General features: G+C 35.8%; 1 protein-coding gene across 1 annotated transcript in view; it reads right to left on the reverse strand.

Moving 5' to 3' along the window:
• Positions 1-8098, reverse strand: part of LOC140171282 (uncharacterized) — a 53778-nt gene extending 45680 nt beyond the window's left edge. The window contains exon 1 of the mRNA XM_072194511.1: positions 7704-8098. The gene's annotated coding sequence lies outside the window, so the exon portion shown is untranslated. The remainder of the gene's footprint in view (positions 1-7703) is intronic.
• Positions 8099-10987: the final 2889 nt, after the last annotated feature.

The following is a 10987-nucleotide window of genomic DNA, read 5'->3' on the forward strand; positions in this document are numbered from 1 at the left end:
GAAGGGGGGGGGCTGAAACTTGAAAACAAATTTGTTTCCCCCTCGCAGTCAGAAAATTTTCCAAAATATGGGTCAAAAAGACCCCTTTTCCCTCTATTTTATCACAATTTTTTAAAGTTCACATAGGATTATTGGGGGGGCTGAAAGGTATTCCAGCCCCTGCACCAAAATTATCAACCCCCCCGGTTCCTAAGCCTATGTTTAACCTTCAATTTTCTGATCAGTTCTGATGGCACATTTTATACTTCTAGAAGAGGAATAAACGCTGTTTCAATGTTAACATGTAAATAATTAAGCATCTGAATTTCAAATTCTGTCGTTCGTGATTTGCGAAGTATTAATTGACCAATGACCAACGATATTAATCGTTACTCCTTGCCATAAATTATACAATGCAGCTTATTGAACTATAAGCAATCGCTTTCCACCAGTAATAAAACATCCAGCCTTTACTAGAACTTTCTGTATGAAGAAGTAGTATTGGCCCATTCCATGTCAACTCCAGGGATGTGCACCGCAGCACCTCTTCAATTTTTTTATTTTTCTGTGTGGTGGTAGATATTGATGAGAAAGTAAAATCCTGAAAATTTGAGCTTCATACTCCATTTCGTTTTCCCGTGGCATCAATTTGAAATTTAGGGGGTCAGCGTAAAAAATGTGTCGCAACGCGAAAGACGACGTTTGGAGGTCCATAAATGTATAAAGGGAACCCTTTAAAACTTTGAAAAGTATGTATCCTGGGGTACTTTTTGGTGTAGAATTCAAATCTGCTATCAGAAATCTTGTAACTCCTTTACTTTAAAAGATATAGGGCCCTCAAAATGCAACTTCGTCCAACCAGGACCAACTTTGGGGGGTCAGAACTCCAAAAGTAAAAATAATTTTAGCGTCAATTTTTTTGCCAGTCAGAGCCCTTAGGTAGGACATTACTCTTATCCAATATTGAGCATATTAGAATACATTTAGCTGAGATATTGACCCATTGACGCTAAAACCACTTTTTTACAGTTTGACCCCCTGAAAACCAATGTCAGACAATTTGCCCTACCATAACTTCAGGTATGTTGAAGATATGTTCTTGGACAACATTTCTGAGAGATATTGGCTTTTTACAGTCTTGATGGGTTCAACACATCAGTTAGGTTTGCCTACTCCATAGAGTTGTACACATTTTTGATTTTGCATGTATAAATTTCATGTGAACTCTATGGAAAACGAAATGGAGTATGAAGCTCAAATTTTCAGGATTTTACTTTCTCATTAATATCTACCACCACACAGAAAAAGAAAAAATTGAAGAGGTGCTCAAACAGTGGTGCACATCCCTGAGTTGACATGGAATGGGTCTATTACAATATTTATGATCCTCGGTTAGCTACGCAGTTGCATTATACATTTTTAGAGTAGGCTATTGTAGATTTCAATTGATACAAAGAAAGTTCATCTACCGAGGAATAGATAAACAGAATAGTTTTAAAATGCAAATAAGAGGAGAAACGGAGACACATTGACGATTGTTATGCAAACCAGATTGGTAAAATCTGTTATGGAATTATTCAACTAAGGGTTATATCAAACAGAAGCCTAATTTACAACATAATTTTATAATTATATAATAACTTGTAATTAGCTATTTTGCACAATATTACTATTAATTTTGTGTATTTTGGTTACCAAATAAAAGAACTTTGGGTATATCCTTCGTATAAGAAAGTACAAAACAAATTCCAACCCTAAGCCTTACCCTAAGCCTTACTCTAACCCTACCCATAACCTAACCCTAACCATAACCCTAACCCTAACCTAACCCTAAATCCTAACCCTAATCCTAATCCTAACCCTAATTATAATTTTGTGTTAATAAACCGAACCTTGAGTACCTATGTGTGTAAAGACACCCGCATCCTGATATCATGTACATGTTTTAGCGGCACATTAATTAGCTTTTGCCATATTTACCAAAATAGGTAAAATAGCATATTTAATGGATTTGTTATATCTATTCAATCAGCGATTTTTTAATTGTGTTTTCGTTAACAAAGTTAGGAAAGATATGTATGTAAACGGTGATACTAAATTAATGCTGTCTTTTCAGGCAAGTGCCCAAATAAGCCGATTTCTAAGTATCTTCTTGTTGACTCTACATCAATCAGTAAGCCAGATGATGGATGAGGACACTGCTAAACGCAGAGCGTGAGGTACAGTGCCATCGGCCTAAAGTTACAACATAGAACGTTTACTACAGAGCAGAACAAAAATATCGTATGGAAGGTACAACCTTACACTACACTAGGAATCACGCACTCAGTACAATGGATAAAATAGTGAAAAGCTAATAATGGTCAATATGCTGCCTAGGTACACTAGGGCATACAATTTACAGTGGAATGACACATAATAAGAAATATAAAACTAAAAGTTAATGTACCAAAATGAGGATGCCGACAACAAATGCTGACATGACAGCAATATACGATAGAGACCATTAGTACCAATGAAACATAAAAATTACGAATCACTTGGCAGACATTTTCCAAGGAGATGTTTTTTCATGTTCTGTTTAAAAACAGCAACCATTTTTCAGAGTTGATGGTAACACCAGATTACATTGTCTGATTTCAATTCTGTTTTTTAGCGTGTTTTTTGATAACGTTATGTGTTATCTATACAAAACATTAATCAGTGTGTTCTGCTGCCCTTACTGTGAGGATTCAAACACCAGATCCTCGATGGGAATAACCACCTATACAGCAATCGCAATCGCATAAGACAGAAGCAAATGGAGACACATCACAACACTGGCTGAAATCCATATGGTGAAGATGGTGTGCGTGAATGAGTGAGTTTTGATGCTTATTGTGAAGCCTGCTTCTTCCATATTCATTGAATTCTCTTGAAATCAGCATTTTTTTAATTGCATCAGCATCAATTTGTTGTTGTTTTATATGGACATGGACTGTCATAATATTATTCTATCTTAGTCTTGTCCCTAATCACTAATAACTGTGCGTAATGTCAATAATTGTGATACCGCTGCAATATTTTATCAAATGTGCGTCGCGTATGCTTGGAAAGCTCCTTACAACAAGTTATGGACTTATTTAAAACAGAAAATGTGCCTTACGTCTTCTTCCATTTGTAGAAATTCATTCGAATTATATGTTTTTCTTGGGTGAAGAGAGGGGCATTGGTTGACGCCAAGGAGGTAAATGCGACCAGCTTATTATAGAATTGAACTTTAAACCATGAACACTTTAGAAATGAAAATGAAAATTTTTCTCTTCATCTAACAAATAAAAATGATGAATTTTTAAGTCGAATTAAACGGGATATTAATATTGCATAGCGTCAATACAATTCAAAAAATTTGTCACAGCTATTATTTGCTAAGATTAAGTTACACTACTTGCAAGAGTAACTGATATCCAATGCGCGTAAGGAATATTCGCTATTTAATATTAATTTTGTACTTGACTGGACATCTGGAGATGATATTTTCGAAGAAAATAGAATATTTTGGGTATATTAACGCAAACGGTTCAAAATAGTTCCTAACATATAAAAATTCCGAATTGAACGGGACATTAATATTGCATAACGTCAATACAATTTGTGTCACAGCTGTTATATATTGGTAAGATTAAGTTCTACTGGTTGCAAGAGTATTATACAATGCTCGTAAGGAATATTCGCTATTTAATGTTAATTTTGTTACTTGACTGGACACCTGGAGATGATATTCTCGAGGAAAATAAAATAATGTGGGTATATTAACGCAAACGATTCAATAGTTCCCAAATAGTTCCTAACAGTTGAACAATCATCCAAACAATTATTCTGTTGTTTGAATTATTTTGCTTGAATTTATTCGAGCGGATGTCGATTGCTCAAAATAGCAAATAATGTAAATATAATTTACGAGTTGCGATGATATGCCTAGTGCAAATAATTCTCGAAGCATCAGGCTGATTGTTGTACAATGGTTTATGAAATGATATAGGGCCGTAGCGGCATCCAGTAAAGTGTGCTGAGGCTTGTGGATCAACGTCTAGGCGTTGTGCACGTGCGTACCGCACTAAAAATCACTGCGATTTGAATGTTTTTATTAAATATCACGCCTTATTCTGGTTTGATAACCGAATGATTTCACTCAACGATCCCATCAAAATTTGTACTTATTGAGGTGAAATCTATGCTGGTAATTTACTTTGTGTCGTTTTACAAGTATTGTAAGTTTCTCTGTAATGTATAGTTATATTATATTCACGAACCCAAATCGAGACGACCTTTGACCTAATTATTGACATTATGATAAAATGATTTATTAAGATTTACTGAAAAAGAGCGTCGACTTGTAAAGAGAACGTACCTAATTCCTTTTTGCATTTGTGGTGTTAGGGACGTTCTTGTTCTGATTATTGAAACTTCTCAAGATGATGAACAATTTTGCGTTCGTTTTTTAAAACAAAAGCCAGTGAATTTTGTAGTTTATCTAAAAATTGTAAATCGTAATAAATAATTTTTTCATAACTCGTCTCCTAATGACGACTGTCAAGAATCTATTTTCAAAGCAAAGTTACTTTCGTTTATATTGTTTTATAGGAATTATGTGTGCAGAGGGGTGCATTGACAATGATGTTGAAGTGTGTTGACTAATGTCATGGGTGAGTCTTCAATCGCTTACACTAGCGACGCGATTATAAATTTATACTTCCCTGATATTGACGGGTATGTATCTGATTGCCTCAAGCCTTTGGGAACTTAGAGTAATTCGAGAAAAGATAAATCGATTGTCCCAATGGATATAATCTCACTTAAACGTGAGAAGTTTAAATAAATAATCAAGCACGTAATTGTATAAGTCATTTTTTTAGCAACCTACAACTTTTTATTCGATATCTTACATCGCTCTGTGAAGATTGCTGTTTTGTGTTAGTAGTGTTTTTAGTAAAATCAAAGATAGTTGTTTCATCTTTATTCCATCGCTATGGTGGTTGTGATTTCGTGGATTCTACTGTATCTACATTTGAAGTGTTTCAGCTTCAACAAATAGTACATTTTCAACAAGCATTTCCTTGTTTATTATAGGATAGGATATCTACTTTAATCCATTAACCACTACTGCACAAACTATTGTGTGTATTACTTAGCAGGAAGCAAATGGGCCCCATACTAAGTGGACAAGGCCCCGAATGGAATTATTGCTTGACAACAGTCACTGGCATCGGAAGCATTAAAACTTAAGGAGACGAGCATATTTTCAATTCTATTCAATGTTAGCCCAAAATGATGTGTTTTGGTATTTACTGGGTATTTCCCAACATGGTGAAGTTTACCCTATTCAAATATGGTGTTTATCGGGCTGAAAAGATGCACTGGGTAATTTCTCGTCGATTTCTTCCCGGTAGGTGTTTGTTTTTAATTTTCCTCTTTTAGGGGCGTTGTGACCAACATTTATGAGGGGCAGGGGGTGTCCCCTCCGTTTCCCCCGTTGCATCTGCCGGCTATGGCGAGAGTAGCAGTAATTGATTTAAAACAGAGCACAAAATTATTACATCGCAGCCAGAATGTCAAGGGCGCCAAAGAAATTGCGTCTCCTAAAGCCATTGGTTTTTTTAGTTTCATGACTGAAATATACTTTTGGGCATCCTTTAACAAACGTGACACGTTTATTTTTGTTCACAGCGTTCAGAAACTGACTATTATACATTGCGTATATACATGTACTAAGGATATGTTCAACTGCTGAAAATGTTAATGCGATGGCAGACATTTGAAAGCCTACGTTGTTATCAATTGTCATTATGTAGGATAATACAGACATTTAGATCTGATATGATCATCCTCATGAGCTTTGCCATCCTCATCCTCCTCATCAAAATCACCATCACCATCATCATCATCGTCAGCATCACTATAGCATCAAAATTATTATCATTGTCATCCTCATTTATATCATCCCCAATATTGTTGTCGTCGTCGTCGTCGTCGTCGTCGTATTTGTTTGTTGTCGATTTCTTCGTCGGCATCGTCGTCGTTGTTGTCATTCTTACCATTTCAATAACATGTATCTGTCAATGTCTGATTCCATGAATAAAGATGGCTGTCATAACACGTGAAACATCGAATCAAATAACTTTCTCAGTTCTTAATATAGACACATTCACGTTCTTTACACATTTCAGCATGTGAAGACATCAATCATAACCTCGTGTAAATAAATATATGAATAAATCAATATCTACCTTTACTATAAGAAACCACCGAGTTTCTATGCTATATGGGGTTGCGTATGTTTGAACTTGTGTATCAAATTATTTCAATGTTTGTTAATCAATCAATCAATACATGTCTCATCATATTTTGTCGATAAAATCAGATTGATTGATGTGCTTGTGTTGACATTCAGTGATTTGTACCACCTACATACCTTCAAAGTGCAAACGGGAATTCCTGTGCAATATCTACCTAAAATTGTTACAGGTAAAGTAAGTAGTAAATGACGTAGACTAGGTATTGTTCGTCAAAGCAGCCCCCCAAAAAATCGATTTTCATTATCTAAATCTATATATTTTTGGAAAATAACACTTTGAAATTTTGCAAAAGTTCATTCTACAAATCATATACTTTGAAACTTGTTTGATTATTTTATTGGTGTTAACGAGTTATGTACGTTGTCTAAAAGTGTTGTTGTTTCAGCCCTCTTTACATCATAAATCAAGAACCACAGGACCTACGAAGGTATAAGCCTCAACTCACAATCATCTGCTCCCACAAAATAAGCATTATGTCGCCAAGGCACACTAGAAGACACAGGCAATTACTTTTGACAAAATTCAATAGAAAACAAAATATATTGTGGAGCAAATATTGATGTATGAAGACCAAAACTAGGAGCCAACTTGATGCCCATCTTGTGAGAGATGGTCAATGGTCATAGTGAGTTACGTCTTTCTGGTCCTGAACCATCGATATAAAATACATTCCACAAATGATTTGAGCATTGTCGAGCCCGTATTTGTCTTTAGGAGCTCAATATTAAATTGTACCTAACGCGTTGACAATTTTTCTAGCAATAACGTCTAGCAATAGGCCTAAGAAATTACAAAGGCTTCCAAATTTGATCTATTGTCGGACGATTTGAAATAACTTGGTTCTCTAGGTCGGTAAACATGAGTAAGGTTTGATCTTTCCCTAGAGAAGTCCTTTTCAGGGGGTTGTGCTTTCGGAACTCTAGCGATAAATAACATGATGATGCGCCTTATATACACTAGGGGAACTGTCAATAGGACATGTCAAAATGATTGACATAAAGTGTCAAGAAGGGATGTCAATATGATTTGCAGGACGTGTCAACGAGTTACTAAGGGGTTAATTAACATGATCAGAGGTCCTTATGAATAATCTATTCCATTCAGGAGGAATGTCCACTCCTTTGTCCATATTGAAATTGTTCCTAAATTGTTCCCAAAGCTCAGCCCTTTGAAAGGAACTTCTCTATGGAAAGATCAAACCTTACTCATCTATTGTCGGAGTTTTACTCAAGGTTAGGGTAAAGAACTAAAGCATGATCGGGAAAAAACTGTGCAATTCCCGGAATGTCTGAAAAGGGTACCCTTCACCGCCGCACATACCCATACAACCTTTTACATGTGAGTGCCCCTCCGGGTACATGACTTTTAAAGTGACAAAATAAAACTGACCTTTTTAACAATCTCACGTCAAAAAATCTCTCTGGCCGTCAACGACATCCAAATACACCTATAATATGATCCATAGGAAAACATGAAAATCCATACAGGTATATACAACCAGTAAGCATGTGCCTGATTACAGCAAAATATTAGCCGCAGCTCGACCGTGGAGTATGTCCGCATATCACGCTGAAGAGTTCGTATATATTCCGTATTCGATGTCGGAAACAAACATCTGATTTATATGATATAATAATACGCTAAGAGCTACTTATACAATCAAGGCGTTTCTTCAAGTGCTAACGCTAATGCAACAGCTTAGGTATTATTAATCCATGGTATATTGTTGACCAGCAACAAGAAGCCTGTTGAAAATTTAAGTCACAGAGCAAAGTAATCCAACTATTATAGTACCACAGGTTTTTAGATATTATGGAAGCTACAACGCAGCACTGACTTAACCATGCTATCACATATGGTGTTTGACACATGTGGTCGTAAGAGGCGTTTTAACTCCACTGTGTTTCTAGATATTCATTATGGTAGGTAGTACCGTAAGTGTAGTATGTTGAAAATTAATTAGAAAAGGTTTTCGTGACTATATGCAATTTCAGGTTTTACTTTCATGTTACATTGAAAGAAGTGAACTACTACATCCGTCATCTATAATGAAAACACGATAGAAACACAAACCATACGTATGATCAAGTTGAAGATTAAGTAATTAATTTACTAAACAGTGTGTTTCCATTTTGAATCAATGTTGAGTATAGTCTCGGTCTCGGTCCAGCCGACTTTAAAAATCTGAAAACCTCCAGAACACGTCCGATGTGTTCAAATGTATTTTGTACATTGTGAATGTCTTTTTGCTATAGTAATGTCGAAATTTAGGACCTTTTATCAAACATACGAAAGAAATGCATGTCAGGTATATAAAATATGAATGCAAGCGAGTATTTGAAGTCACAAAAACAACTGATACCTCACGTGACCTTGCATCATGTTCTCTTCATTGTCCTGTGAAAAACACACCGATCTTCACTGATCAGATATAATGGTATTTGGCTCCCATCATGAATGATTGATTTTATAAGTAGGTGAAGAAAATCACATAATAGTGACTGCAGTATTGGGCTATTCCAGATAAAACATGCACCCCCCTATAGAGGGCAACGGAAATCCAGATTTTTTGGTGGTCTTTGGGGCTCGGAATTCCAGCCTATTCTACTTATGCTGTTCCAAATTCCAGCCTATTCTGCCTATGCTTGGCGCAAAATTTCCAGATTTTTCCACCGTTTTGTTAGTCTGAAGGCATAGAGGGTGTTGGAATTCCAGGTTTATTGTGTTTATCCTTGGTTGGATTTCCAGACTTTTTTGCCTCTGGTCAACAAAATTTCCAGATTTTTCCACCGTTTTGTTAGTCTGAAGGCATAGAGGGTGTTGGAATTCCAGGTTTATTGTAGTATCCTTGGTTGGATTTCCAGACTTTTTTGCCTCTGGTCAACAAAATAATCCATATTTTTGTCCATTGAGTTGCTGGAATTCCAGATGGTTTTGTTAGTAATTTGTCGGGATTTCCAGCCTTTTGTGCAAATAGATATCAGGAATTTCATTCTCTTCCAGTTCAATGCAATTTGTCATTATGTATGTGCATATGTATGTTGGGGGTGTTTTCTCCCACCCCACAAGTTGGTGGTGGGTACTAGTTATAATCATCATGATTGATAGTCCAAGTGACCATGACAACCAACATTCTTGTTGAGTAAGCCTTAATTATTAGTAGGAAAGAAAAAGAGCAAGGTACACCAACTTGACGGAAAACAAGTCGCAGGGTGGCGAATCAGACCCCTCCCCTACTCAGTTGACAGATATGTTGTGACAAAATTTACAATTTGCATCTCCCTTTTGGTCTATTTTAGACCAAAATTAACCCTAGATTGGCCCATTTAGTATTAAAATGCCAAATTGCCGCACTTTGCGCACAATCTTGGTAAAGCCATTTGAGCGAGTAGATCTGCGACAATCATGTTGCCTTGCCCGGTCAGGTATATGATATACACATTTTAGGCTATTCCAGTTGAAAGACATACACCCTGTATGGAAGACATTACTTTAGTCTCTCACACAGGGGGTGTAGATTTCAAATGAAGTCACCCCCCCCAAGAAAATGGTTGCCCTGAAAATAAGCTGTTTCTTTACTCAATTAATGAAAGTTTCATTGAGTAAAGAACCTTAAAGGAAGGTGACCTGATATATTTGGAAAATCAAATTCTTTAAAACTTATGTATAATATAAAATGTCATCCCTTTCAAGCACTCATGCAAAAAGAACATGTAAATGTTTTTTGTCAATATGCCTAATTCCTAATGGAATTACGGACATTTATACAGCATGATATTGGTAGTCTACAGTGTTTTTATTAATGATAATCATCATGATCATGTAATATATTGATTTCAAGTGAAAGGCCCTATTTTTCTCATAAACATATTGACAATTTGAGACTAATTTGACAGTTTTTTGATGATTTCTACGGAAATATAACGATTTGGAACGCCAAATGTCAATATCCCGGGGTCAATATGTTTATGAGAAAAATATGAGCTTTCATCTGATACCAAAATCATCATTTTGATGAGGTAACTGAGTGAGGGATGAGATTGTCAACCAGGTTACCCACCTTTAAGTTAATGAAAACAAGTTCACAGAAAGCAAGCGCACTTCGCGAGGGTTTTATTTTCGCGGATTTCGCGAATGGAGTTCCATCCGCGAAATTAACACCTCGCGAATACTAGTATATATAATAATGCATTACAAGTATAGGGCAAGACTAAGCATCGCGAAAATAACAATTGCAAAAATGATTCTGTACTGAACTCCAAATCGCAAAAATAACTGTACGCGAAAATTACCACTTAAACAGTAATTATATTAGGAGCAGAGAAACTCTCTGGACTGACCAAGTCAATACTATTACGTAATTGTTTGTTCATGGTACATTGCACACATAGATAGTGCACACACACTTCCATCCACGCAGTACAAAGTGTTATGTTTTCAAATTTACTGTGTGAGTGTGTGCTTTTAGAATATTTTTAGCAGATTTGGGTATTAAAAACAAATCAACCCATGGTGGCTTGGGGTTTTAATAACAAGTTTAATTTCCGGAATTGATTGATTTTCAATGATGTATACAAATTAAGTTTAGCGTCAGTTTTTGTTAATATTTAGTTAAGTTTTATAAAATGTTGCAAATAAAAAAAAATAATAGTATCAAATGCTACGAAAAAAAC

Source organism: Amphiura filiformis, chromosome 15 (assembly GCF_039555335.1).
Source record: "Amphiura filiformis chromosome 15, Afil_fr2py, whole genome shotgun sequence".
Taxonomy (NCBI): domain Eukaryota; kingdom Metazoa; phylum Echinodermata; class Ophiuroidea; order Amphilepidida; family Amphiuridae; genus Amphiura; species Amphiura filiformis.